This window comes from Oncorhynchus tshawytscha, linkage group LG08 (assembly GCF_018296145.1).
Source record: "Oncorhynchus tshawytscha isolate Ot180627B linkage group LG08, Otsh_v2.0, whole genome shotgun sequence".
In the NCBI taxonomy this organism is placed as follows: Eukaryota; Metazoa; Chordata; class Actinopteri; order Salmoniformes; family Salmonidae; genus Oncorhynchus; species Oncorhynchus tshawytscha.
The window spans coordinates 29,099,407-29,111,583 of NC_056436.1; the positions used below are offsets into that span (position 1 = coordinate 29,099,407).

General features: G+C 45.0%; 1 protein-coding gene across 3 annotated transcripts in view; it reads left to right on the forward strand.

The window, feature by feature from the left end:
- The first annotated feature begins 11,229 nt into the window (after positions 1-11,229).
- Positions 11,230-12,177, forward strand: part of LOC112256694 (G patch domain-containing protein 2-like) — a 37,740-nt gene continuing 36,792 nt past the window's right edge. Inside the window, exon 1 of one of the 3 annotated variants that reach the window (XM_024430121.2) lies at positions 11,230-11,471. The gene's annotated coding sequence lies outside the window, so the exon portion shown is untranslated. The remainder of the gene's footprint in view (positions 11,472-12,177) is intronic. The other 2 variants (XM_024430120.2, XM_024430119.2) reach the window with 2 other exon arrangements.

Below are 12,177 nucleotides of genomic sequence, written 5' to 3' on the forward strand. Positions count from 1 at the left end.
GGCAGCACCACCACATGCTCAAAACTTCCCCTCAATACAAATCCTAGCACTGGACCTCCAAAGGAAAGAGAGCAGCTAATCAGGGAGAATAGTTTAGATGTCTGCATTTCATTTAGAGTGGAGCATGGACAGAGGAATATTTATTTTTGACCTTTATTTAACTAGGCAAGTCAGTTAACATCAAATTCTTATTTACAATGACGGCCTAGGAACAGTGGGTTAACTGCCTTGTTCAGGGGCAGAACGACAGATTTGTACCTTGTCAGCTCGGGGATTTGATCTTGCAGCCTTTCAGTTACTAGTCCAACGCTCTAACCACTCTGGATTTTAAAGTGGGCATGTCATGGTGTCTGTGTTCTAAGATGATTACCTTATACTCAACATAAACAATGAAAATCATATCAGCATCTGGTGAATGCGATTTATCAATGGTTGGCAAAGCACACTTTATGAATGAAGACCTTGTTGAGTTTGTCTCCAGAACGCTCCAGGGGTTCAGCATGCTGCTTCTGTGTATTTAACAGGCTAATGTCATGTTCTCCAGTGGGGCTGTGGTAGGCACCAGTACAGGAGGAAGTGGTCTCTGCCTCGCCCCATTCTCCAAATGGGCACCAGTATGAATCAGTCCCTGCCTGGATGTTGTTATCAATCACGCTGGGTCCCAGGGGGGGCTGGTGAGGGGAGGGGAGCCTCCCTGATCCTGGTCCATATAAAAGGCTGTGATGTATTAGAGCAGATGAGCATCGGACTGTTCTGACACATGACTGACAGCTCATTTGACAGCCCCGGGAAAGTGTGCAGTGGAACTTTCAATCTCATTTAATATTGGGAAAGAATGGAATTGTGGTGGTGGGGAGATTTTAAAAATATATTGTTTCACCCCCTTTAAATCAATGCGAGGCTCACGGGGTGACTATGTGGTGAACCCCTGGTCCAGAAAAGCTACAAGCTAACAAGACTCTGAGCTAAGTCTCAATCAGGAACCGACTGATCCCTGGCCTGAGTCCCTCGGGTAAGAATCACCCTCCTCAGGTTTAGTTAGTCAAGTTACAGCAGAAAAACAACAGAGTTCACAAAGCCAGGAAAGAAAACAAAAACATGCATAAATCAAGTGGTCAGACTGGTGCTTTCCAAACAGGTCATCTCTGTCATTCAATCGCTCCACGGCGAGGCGCGGTCACGAAATAGGATAGCCACAAAAACAGCTACAGCACAGAGCTCATCTCTCTCTCTCTCTCTCTCTCTCTCTCTCTCTAGACAGGCCATCTACCACTGTCAAGTCCCTTTCTATCTGAGAGGCCTATTCCTTTCTGTTGTATCTGTGTTTTTACATGACTTATTTCACAGTCATTTAAGGTCAGTAAAGTCATATAACATCTCTTAATTACATGAGAAATGTTGAATTATTTCAGTAGAAAATCTCAGGGGTCTCAAATGTCCCAATGTGCCTCTCCAATGATCAATCATAGTGGGGTAATTAGCCATTTTACAGCTATTAAAAAGACATGCAACCCTTTTCATTATGTCCAATCTATTTTTATATCACCATTGTTCATGATTACATTTCTCTTTATTTCAACCTTTGAAAGTTATTTGAAACTTTGTAGGAGTGCTTTGAGGTTTGGAACGTCAAAGCCAGCATTCCCTGTCCACCATATACAGTCGCCCACCTCCTCTCCACCCCTCCTCCAAAAGCCCATGTTCTAAATGAGGTCACCAGCAGCGCCTCAGGAGTAGAGTGTCAGCTGCTGTTTTTCCATTGCTGCTGGATGGGACAAGTCGCACCACACCACAGCAACAGCAGCTCTGGTTCCTGAACCAGTGTCTACCTCTCTGACAGGCCTGAACTGACGCCACACCAGCTCTGTCACTCCCCAACCAGGCCGAGCAGTGCCACAGACAGAAACCTATCCCACAGACGCAGGAAAATGTATCTGCCCCGTATCAGCTGGCCTAGTTGTCCCTATAGTCCTGTTTATACCTGGTTCTGACATGCAGCCTTTGTCCTAATCTTGTCCACATTGTGATTGTGCTCACCTTTTTAGACAAGTGTGGATGATTAAAAGATGAAATGTGCTCTGATTGTGAAACAGACAAGATCAGGTCAAGATCAGGACAAAGGACTCATGTTAACGACAGGTATAAACAGGGCTTCTGTCACATCTCCCCTGTTTGTCTTCCACATCTCATCTCTCCTCCTGTCTCTGGTCTCTGGTCTGACTTTGATGGCATCCATATTTTCCTGTTAATGTGGTGGAAGCCGCGTGAATGTCCGTATCGTCTAAGTGATCATTACAATTTATTGCATGCTGACTTCATTCAGGTTGCTAGGTTGTGCTGGCATAAGTCATAATTATGTGGTGACAGTGTAAGAGAGAGTGGCTGCATTGGCCACTCATCCAGGCCAGTTAAATTATAGAATTAGCCCAGTAAGAGGTGTATGCTCCAGATTGGATAAATTATTAAATGTTTGGATGAACCTGAGCTCCATTTCCCTAACTAACTAACTAACTAACTAACTAACTAACTACCTTTCTCTCGCTATTAGCCCATTAGCAGTTATGTAATACTGTATACTGATGTGACAGTGGACAGGGAAAGTGGTTAAATTAAGTGTCACGTTCTGACCTTTATTTCCTTTGTTTTGTCTTTATTTAGTATGGTCAGGGCGTGAGTTGGGGTGGGCAGTCTGTGTGTGTTTTTCTATGCTGGGGTTTTGAGTTCAGCCTAGTATGGTTCTCAATCAGAGGCAGGTGTAGTTAGTTGTCTCTGATTGAGAATCATACTTAGGTAGCCTGGGTTTCACTTTTGAGTGGTGGGTGTTTGTTACCACACGGTACTGTTTCGGTTTCGTTCATGGTCACGTTAATTGTTTTTTATTTCATAGTGTTCAGTTTATGTCTTAAAATAAACGTTATGGACACTTACCACGCTGCGCATTGGTCCTCCTCTCCTTCTCGCTACTCCTCCTCAGAAGAGGAGTAAGAATGTTGTTACATTAAGCCAGACCAGTGGTTGTCTTATAGCAGCTCCTGGCTGTCTGTCACAGAAGGACAGAGGAAGACTGAAGAGACTGAGAGCATGCAACTATGGGAATTTACAGTAATGTGAGCTTAGCTATTTCTGTAAAGTTTGAACCAAAGATGACTGGCGTGCCCTTGGTATAGAGTTGAGACACTGCACTTTTGTATTGATGACACTCTTCCATCCAGTAGAAGGTATTTCATTTTTAACACTAGTCTATAATTGCACTACTTCATTGTTAGACAACAAAGTGAGTCAAACGATATACAGTAACACGTCAAATCGCTCAATTTGTTCCTGGTTAAGCTGTAATGGAGGGGTCGGAGTGGGGCTGACAGCCTGCCTGCCGCTGTGCTGCTCTGCACCAGGCCCCCCAGCCCCCTGTGACACTCGCATGTGTGTGTGCACACCGCCAGATAGGGTTTCGCAGAGCGTGACTGTGTGTTATTCACACTGACGAGTTCCGCTGTTCACTGTCACCTCTCATTGTGAGAGGAAATAAGCCAGTGGAGGAGAGCCGTGGCCAGGGGAAGGTGGAGGAGAGGAGAGCCTACGGAGGGGACCCAGGGGAGGGGAAGGTGGAGGAGAGCCTACGGAGGGGACCCAGGGGAGGGGAAGGTGGAGGAGAGGAGAGCCTACGGAGGGGACCCAGGGGAGGGGAAGGTGGAGGAGAGGAGAGCCTACGGAGGGGACCCAGGAGAGGGTGGAGGAGAGGAGACCCTACGGAGGGGACCCAGGGAGAGGTGGAGGAGGAGAGGGAGCCTACGGAAGGGACCCGGAGGGGGGGAGGGGAAGGTGGAGGAGAGGAGAGCCTACGGAGGGGACCCAGGGGAGGGAAAGCTACGGAGGGGAGAGGAGAGGAGAGCCTACTGAGGGGACCCAGGGGAGGGGAAGCTGGAGGAGAGGAGAGCCTACGGAGGGGACCCAGGGGAGGGAAAGCTAGAGGAGAGGAGAGCCTACTGAGGGGACCCAGGGGAGGGGAAGCTGGAGGAGAGGAGAGCCTACGGATGGGACCCAGGGGAGGGGAAGGTGGAGGAGAGAGGAGCCTACAGAAGGGACCCAGGGGAGGGGAAGGTGGAGGAGAGGAGAGCCTACGGAGGGGAAGGTGGAGGAGAGGACAGCCTACGGAGGGTGCCCAGGGGAGGGGAAGGTGGAGGAGAGGAGAGCCTACGGAGGGGGCCAGGGGAGGTGAGGGGTGGAGGAGAGGAGAGCCTACAGAGGGGGCAAAGGAAGGTGGAGGAGAGCCTACGGAGGGGGCCAGGGGAGGGTGGAGGAGAGGAGAGCCTACAGAGGTGGAGGGGGGCAAGGGGGGTGGTGGAGGAGAGCCTACGGAGGGGGCCAGGGGAGGTGAGGGTGGAGGAGGGGGCCAGGGCAGGGGAGGGTGGAGGAGAGGAGGGCCTGTGGACGAGGCCAGAGTAGGGTAGGGTGGAAGAGAGGAGAGCCTACGGAGGGGGGCAGGGGACGGTGGAGGAGAGGGGAGCCTGTGGGAGGAGCACCCTCAGGCCCAGGGCCCAAAGATCAGTTACCCTCCCAGGGAGAACAGGGCTCCCAGCTGTAAGCAGTTGAATGGTTATGTTTCATTCAGATATTCAGTGAGCAGTGCTGTGCTGCTCAATTCATTCTGGATGAGCACCAGAGTTTGTTAGCACATTCTTCCAGACAGCGGAGGGCCTCCAGCTGTGTTCAGGGAGGTGGTGTTATGGTGTTTGATTTGTTGTGAAGACTCAAACAGCAGGACACAGCAGACTCCAGGTTGACCCAGCAGGCCTGTGGAGAGTGACACTTCCTCTCAGTGTCTGGTCCTGCAGCGCGCCGTGCCAGCAGAGCCTCAGTGTTGTGCCGCCACTCCGTTTATCATCACCACAACCACCCACTGTGGGCGGCCAGTGGGACGAGACTCAGACGCCTCTCTATCTCTCACCCCTCCTTCTCCTCTTCTCCTCCCCTCCCTATGGTCCCAATCCAGGGAGACTAAAAAAGCCTGATTCTCTGTCTGATTGTTTTTGTTACAGTGTGCAGGAAAATAGACTGTAGTTTCTTACAAAAGCAAATGCTGAATCTCATCTGATCTTACGGCCCTAAAGAGTGGCCTGGCCTGAATGGTAGTGATTGGAAAATTACAGGGCTTTTCCTTAAGCATTGTCACAAGTCAGACTCTTATCTGCTCAAGTGAACGAACATCAGCTGAATGGTCGCAATTCATTCAATTTTGATCTTTGTCGCCATCCATCTGGCAATTCTAGGACGCTTAGTGTATGTCTGTAAACTCTATAGGAGAATGTTACGAAACATCAGCGCAAGTCTGAAGGTTTCAGCTCCTCTGTAAGTAAACAGCTCATTTTATAGGGAACACATGTCAATCTGTGCCAACATTCACACAAGATTCAAAATGTGTGCGGCAAACTTTACATTACGTGATTGTGTTAAACTACCGTAATGTGGTTGTCAAACAGGGTAGCCTGAGATAGCAGTCTTACAAACTTTACATTACGTGATTGTGTTAAACTACCGTAATGTGGTTGTCAAACAGGGTAGCCTGAGATAGCAGTCTTACAAACTTTACATTACGTGATTGTGTTAAACTACCGTAATGTGGTTGTCAAACAGGGTAGCCTGAGATAGCAGTCTTACAAACTTATAATGTCTGTGGGTAGAAATACCTGTTGTATTGCCAGTGTGATGATTATTGTTACCCTCCCCACCCCCTCCACTGGAGTGGCGTAGTTGAAATGATTCAAATTGGGAAGGAGTAAAACAAGGGCCTTTTCAGAACAGACTCTCTATCAGGTTTGTGTGTGTGTGTGTGTGTGTGTGTGTGTGTGTGTGTGTGTGTGTTTAAACTGGAGTTACCAGAGCCATCATCATGCCTGTGATCAGAATAGTGGTGTGATCAAAAGAGCCCAGCCCCCCACCAACACCCTCTTCCATCTCTCTCTCTCTCTCTCTCTTTCCAACTATTAACACCCAACTATCTCCTTTATCCTCCCAACCCCCATTCTATTGTTTTTTCTTTGTCCCCCCCTCTCTTTCATCCCTCTACGCCTCTCTCTCTCCTCCTCACCCCCTCCCTCTCTCCCTTTCTCTTCCACCCCTCTGCCTTGGCCCTCTGCCTGCTCTTCCGTTCACCCCCATGTTCGCAAATCACTTCTTCCTGTGTCAGCAGGTAAATTGTTTTGTCCTCCCATTCCCTGCTTTCATTACCTTGTGTAAATTAAGCGATATGTCGTCCACTGGTGCGCGCCAGAGCACCCACCGTGGCAACGCCAAAATCATGAGATTTGGCATAATAAATGAAGACAAACTGGCAGTAGCACTGCTCCTTCTCCAGGCGGGCTCGCCTTCATTATTCGCTTAACTTGCCGTAGAAAATGACTTAACCCTGACCTTTGTATTACGTCCCATATTCACTCCAGATAAAAGCCTTTTTACAGCGCACAACAATTTATATTCCAGCAAAGAGGCTGCTTTTCTCTGTCAGTTTTCCAATCTCAGCTCCTGAACACACATCATTTAACTTGTCTTGCCTTCCTGTATTTGTCCATCAGTCCTTCTTTTTTACATAAAATCTGGCAGCATTATTCTGTGATTTGATGGCACCCACTCATTTTTTCCCCTTGGAATGTTTGATTGGAAGAAATATAGCCGGCTGGGGCTATCTCCTCTCTTCTGTGGAATCATGCGCTTGATGAAATAGTGTTCCCCCAGCAAGAATAATAAAAACAGACTTGTGCATTACGGGAGGCTCTCAATCTGCCAGCTCGGCTGGAGCAGAGCGAAAAAACCTCCCCCTGCCTCCTGACAGATTTCTATAGTTATCCCACCAGATAAATGGAAGCGGGTGACCAGGCTGGGGAAGGCCATAATGGAGCCAGGCATGGGGTGCAGAGCTGAGTTGGCCAACATGACTGCCTGCTGTGAATACTCACAGGTCAACCAGGGGCTGCTAATGGAGAAATTAGTTATTTTACCCCCAGCCCTTCCATTACCAATTCACTCTTTGGAGACATGTAAGGGCCACACAGAATACATAGAGAACCCATTGCTTTTCAGTGAAGAATGTCACAAGGTGTATTGATATTTGAATAAATGGACTTGAACTTTATTGTGTATTTCTATTTATTATGTCATTTCTATTGGGGGTTGGCAACAAAGAGTACACCCTGACTCACTCCAGCTACTCTGAGGATAGAGGGGAGCTTTTCCATCAAGTGCTCATGTCATTGTTGTATCTGTGGAGGGTCCCTACTCATCCCCTGGTCTGTCTGAAGAATCAATCATGTTCATCAGCCTCTCTCTGGCAGACTGTTGTTGTTTGTACTGACACAAGACTGAGATATCAAAATGGGAGATAAAGGATCAAATGACTGCGGTGAACCCTGGCCCGCCCCTCTGCCAAATTGACATGTCAACCCTGCCTTCATTGGGACAAGCTGACATCACTAACTGTAGGAAACAACACAACTGGAACAATGTGCTACAATAAGGTCTCCAGGTACAGAGACACGACAAACACACTCACCACTGTTTCATTTCCTTGTCAACAAAAACAATGCTCCTGAGGTCTGTGTTGTTAATCATGTGGGGCCAGAAAAACAATCCTTTGAATCCTAATGAGAGATGTGTTTTGGCTTTTGTCATGTTGTTTATGTTGGTGTTTCTTGTCTTACAGTGGTTGTTGTAGCTAGCAGTGACTGGATCAACAATAACGATCAACAATGTTTCCTTTATTTTGAAGGAATGGGAAACATCAGGATGTATTTCTTTGATGAAAATGGTTCTGACCTTGTCAATGAAATCAGGGGCCTTCAAGCCCCGAATGTGACCAAAACAAACAATGATATGATTGTGGGAAACATTGGTATCAAGGGCCCCATTTTATAACAAATCAGTGAGTTGTGTTGAGCGGCCACAGGATGCTCCAATACCAAGCTGCAGAGGAAATAATGAAAAAACATAGCATGCAACTCATTTGTTACTGTGTAAAAGTTTCACAAGGTCGTTTTGAGAGCCATGTTAACCCAACACCTGAATACAGATTTGTTTCCTTGTTCTACAAGTCACGGAGCCCCAGGTCCTTAAGCGATCATTATTACCATACAAATAGACAGATCTATTTAACAACCCTCTTTTTATCACATAACACTTATTCTTTAGTGTTGCTCCTTGAAAGGCATTGAAATGAGGCTCCCCCTTTTGCAGCGGAGCGTCTATGGGTTGATAAAGGCTCAGAGCAATAGACGAAGCAAGGCTGACATCTTCTTAAGAGATGATAGGGAAGCCAAATCAAATAGGATGGAGCAGTCACTCTTTTCACAGATAGGTAGCTCATTTCTGCTGGCTGGGAGTTTGCTTCCCTAGTGACGCTCTGCCTGGGAAAGATAGCTCACTCGGACTCCATTAATTATTTCATTCCCTGTCCCTCTTTTTACAATTTAAGCTATTTCTTTTTTGGCTTTAATGAGTTATGTATTTTTCCATTTTTGATGAGATCTTGGAATTTAGATTTTTTTTGGGGGGGGGGGGACAAAATTCTTAATCACATTCCTTTTTCATTTATGTGAAAGAGGCAAAAATCAATTATTTTTATTAGACAAAGCAGAATGCAAATGAATGGAATGGGTTGCATTAAGAAACAAAGGATCCGGAGAGGCCCTGATAAGTGTTATTCTTGCCCCCTGAGGTAAAGCGTGTGGCTTGGGTTATTAAACACTTTGCAAACATTTTCTCTCTCATCCAGGCAGCAAAATAAGTATTATAGCACCACCAAACAATGGTCAAAAAAGTAATGGTAATCATTTCAGCTGTACTGTTTACAAATCATTTTCAAAGGGATTTGTCAAGAATGTGTGGGATATGATAGCAAATTGCTTTTCGAGAAGCGCCAAGCCGGACATCCTGTAGAGCTGTGCATGCCGGGTGCAACAGCAAGTGCTTACAGCATAAGGATGCCTAGGCCGTGCTACAATAGCTGTCTGAAGACAATCTCCATTGGTCATCACAGTCATATTTAACATGTGATGCAAGTTTCTTGCATGTCTGTTCAGGCTTTTGTTGGCCTGACATTCAAAGACCCAAATGCCCTTTCCTGTGGAGGGGAGAGTCTCCTCTGTGGCAGAGTTGCCCCAAGTTTTCTTAACAGACTATTTACTTCTCAACTTAATCAAGCATGCACAACTCTACAGGATTCCCGGCTTGGCGCTTCTTGAAAAGCACTTTGCTATCATATCCCACACATTCTTGCCAAATCCCTTTGAAAATGATCTAGAAAAGTTTTATTCTCTTGCAGAAGGCTCATTGAAAAGAAGAATTACATGACAGATTAAAAAAAACTTTATCACCAGTGAAAGGCTAGACAATGTACGTTGAGAAATTGGGAAGATGGGAGAAACAATGAATATTAAGTGCCTTAGAATCTAAAGCTGTCCTGCCGACTAAATTGAAACTGTATATCCTGAGGGGGCAAGGTTTCCAAATTGCTAATTACCGCCTCTGAAAGGGGGTTGTTTCTGATATGTTTGCTTGTGAAAGGCTGGCATTTAATGAAGCAGTGGCTGAGTTTTTTTTATTCCCCCTCTCCGGCTTTCAGGCCTCTCCCCGGACTGCCTCCCAGGCCAGAACAATGGCGGGCCCTGGAGCCCAGCTCTCCCACAGGCCCGGTGAGAGGAGGCCGGGGGCTGGGTACTGAGGGAGCCGCTCAGCATGCTGACATATGGAGAGGACCGATAAGGTGGCAGCGGCACAGAGAGGCCCTTTCCCATGGGCCCAAGGGGAAATGTGCAGTTATTAAGAGTAAGATGAGAGAGATTAAATGGCTTTTGTGCTAATTTTCTCAGAAAATGAAATGTTTTATTTTACTTAGCCTGGCTTCATTTGAGAGTTGAAAGGAGTGGTAAATGACTTTTCATTCAGCCACACGTTCGCTTTGAAGAAAACTTCCATTATTGGCACTTGTCAGACATTGTCTAAAAACACTTATTTATATTGTTTTAAAAAAGTATGAACTTATCTAATACATTTAGAATGGGTCTTTCTCAACACACAAGGAACAATGTCACTTTGAGGGAACTATTCTGCAAACCACTAGGAATACTGTTTTCATACTAGCAGTATTATAGGCCCATCTATTGCTTGCCTTGTCAAGAAAACAGTTGACCTGACATGATGTACTGTTTATATTGCCCTCTGGGAAGTTTCCTTAAAAAAATAAAATAATAATAAAGATATTAATTCTATTCCCTTGTTATATGTCTATATATATATATATATATATATATATGTCTATATATAACTAGACTCTGGTAGCCTATGTGCTGCCTATGCAGTCTTTGTAATACATTTTTTAAGTCATCATGGTATGTCTAATAAATCTGTGTGTGTGTATTTAATGAAACTAACTCAAAAATGTATTTGTTATCATTTATTTCCCTGAGCCTCCATTGGCCCTTGAAATGCTCAGTCTGATTGTGTGGGTGTTCGGAAGCAAATTTGAAGATATTTACATATCTTCTGAATGGCTGTTAGGATGGTTAAGAGCCAACCCCCTTACCAAGATGAACAGTCATTGGTCTATTATAATCAGATCACTTTGTGACACCATGATGTGGCTAAAAGTTCCATCCCACCTGAACAGCCTGAAATTCCAGGCATTTTTTTCAAACAGCTCCTACACAAAAAGGCCATTATCACCATGTTCACAATTTCAGTGTTATTTAGACCTCTTCATGTGAAAGATCACGTTTTTAACTGCACTGCCCCTTTAAGCATAGTGCAGAGAGCTCAACTAAGGTAGCTTTTTTTATGGGTGGGATAAAGATCCTATCTGGGTTGTGGGATCCTTGGAACCTTATCGTTTAAAATGTAAACTTCAATGGGATAGAAACGCTCCAAGGATCCCAGATAGGATCCGAGGATCCGTTATATCCAAGAACCGTTATATCCAAGCATACGTTATATCGAGGCAGAGTTTAGTATCGATAACTAATCGCGCGATTTGCTAGCAACATGAGTCGATACTTGTAAAATGTACATTTAAAAAAATGCATGACTGCAATGTACAACTGCGGTCCTCCCACGATTTGCTTAAATTCATAATTTTAAGGAATACAGCCACCGATGTTTTCCTAATTTGTGTTGCTGAACTGGAGACATAATGACCTCTGAGATTCAATTGACAGAAGCGAGTTGAGCAACACAAATGAGGAAAACATCGGTGGCTGTTTTGGATAAAAGTGTTTTTATTTAAAGTATGAATTTCATCACCCCTGGGCAGCACCGCAGTTGTACAGGACACATTTAGCGCGACCAGTTATCAATACTCCGCCTTGATAAAGAGAGCACAGACCGAAAAAAGACAGCGGGGCGGAAATTACTTCATTCGTTTGGCAGCGGGGCGGAAGTACGTCTCATGTTTACAGCTGTGAAAACAAAACAAGCAGGAACTGCGACTGGTGAGTGGAAACAAAAGCATCGTTACATAACATAAGGATATAATTTCATTGAGAAACGGAGCATGTAATCTCAAACAGCGTTCTCATTTTAAGTGCAGTAACAACAATTGTATCACGATACCGTTGTAAGCGATATCAAGGTTTCACAACGATAATGTTTTGGTTTGTGGTTTTCTTAGCACATCTCGCTCCCCAGGCTAGGCCTATTGTTATCTAATTATCATGGTCAGTTTTAGAACGATAGAAGAAACAATCAAAATTGATGAACGATATGAACTTTCTAGTTATTTGGAGTCTGCCGAAGTGCTGAAGGCTACACACAATATATATATTACATAATAGTTTAATTCCCCTGTCCAATTGGTCATATTCAGTCCTGATTATAGCCTAATGATCAAATTATCTCTTTCACTCAGTCTTCATGTTCTATTCAAAAGTGTTTCAGTAGTAGCAGTGCTGTATTAAGGAATGAGTTGTGAGTAGATTCATTCTGTAGGCTATGTAGTCACTGCTGTTATTATGCCTGGGTAGTGGACCGAGGAACGCTGTAGGTTGCCTGACAGAAAACAAACTGCACTAAAAGAGAAATTGATAGTTATTACTTTTTTTTAAACTGAAAAAAATCCTAGGTTCCACTTTAAACGATCAGTAAGCATTTTATAGAAAACCTAAGCACATGTCTTTGTGATACTTGTGGCAAAATGCC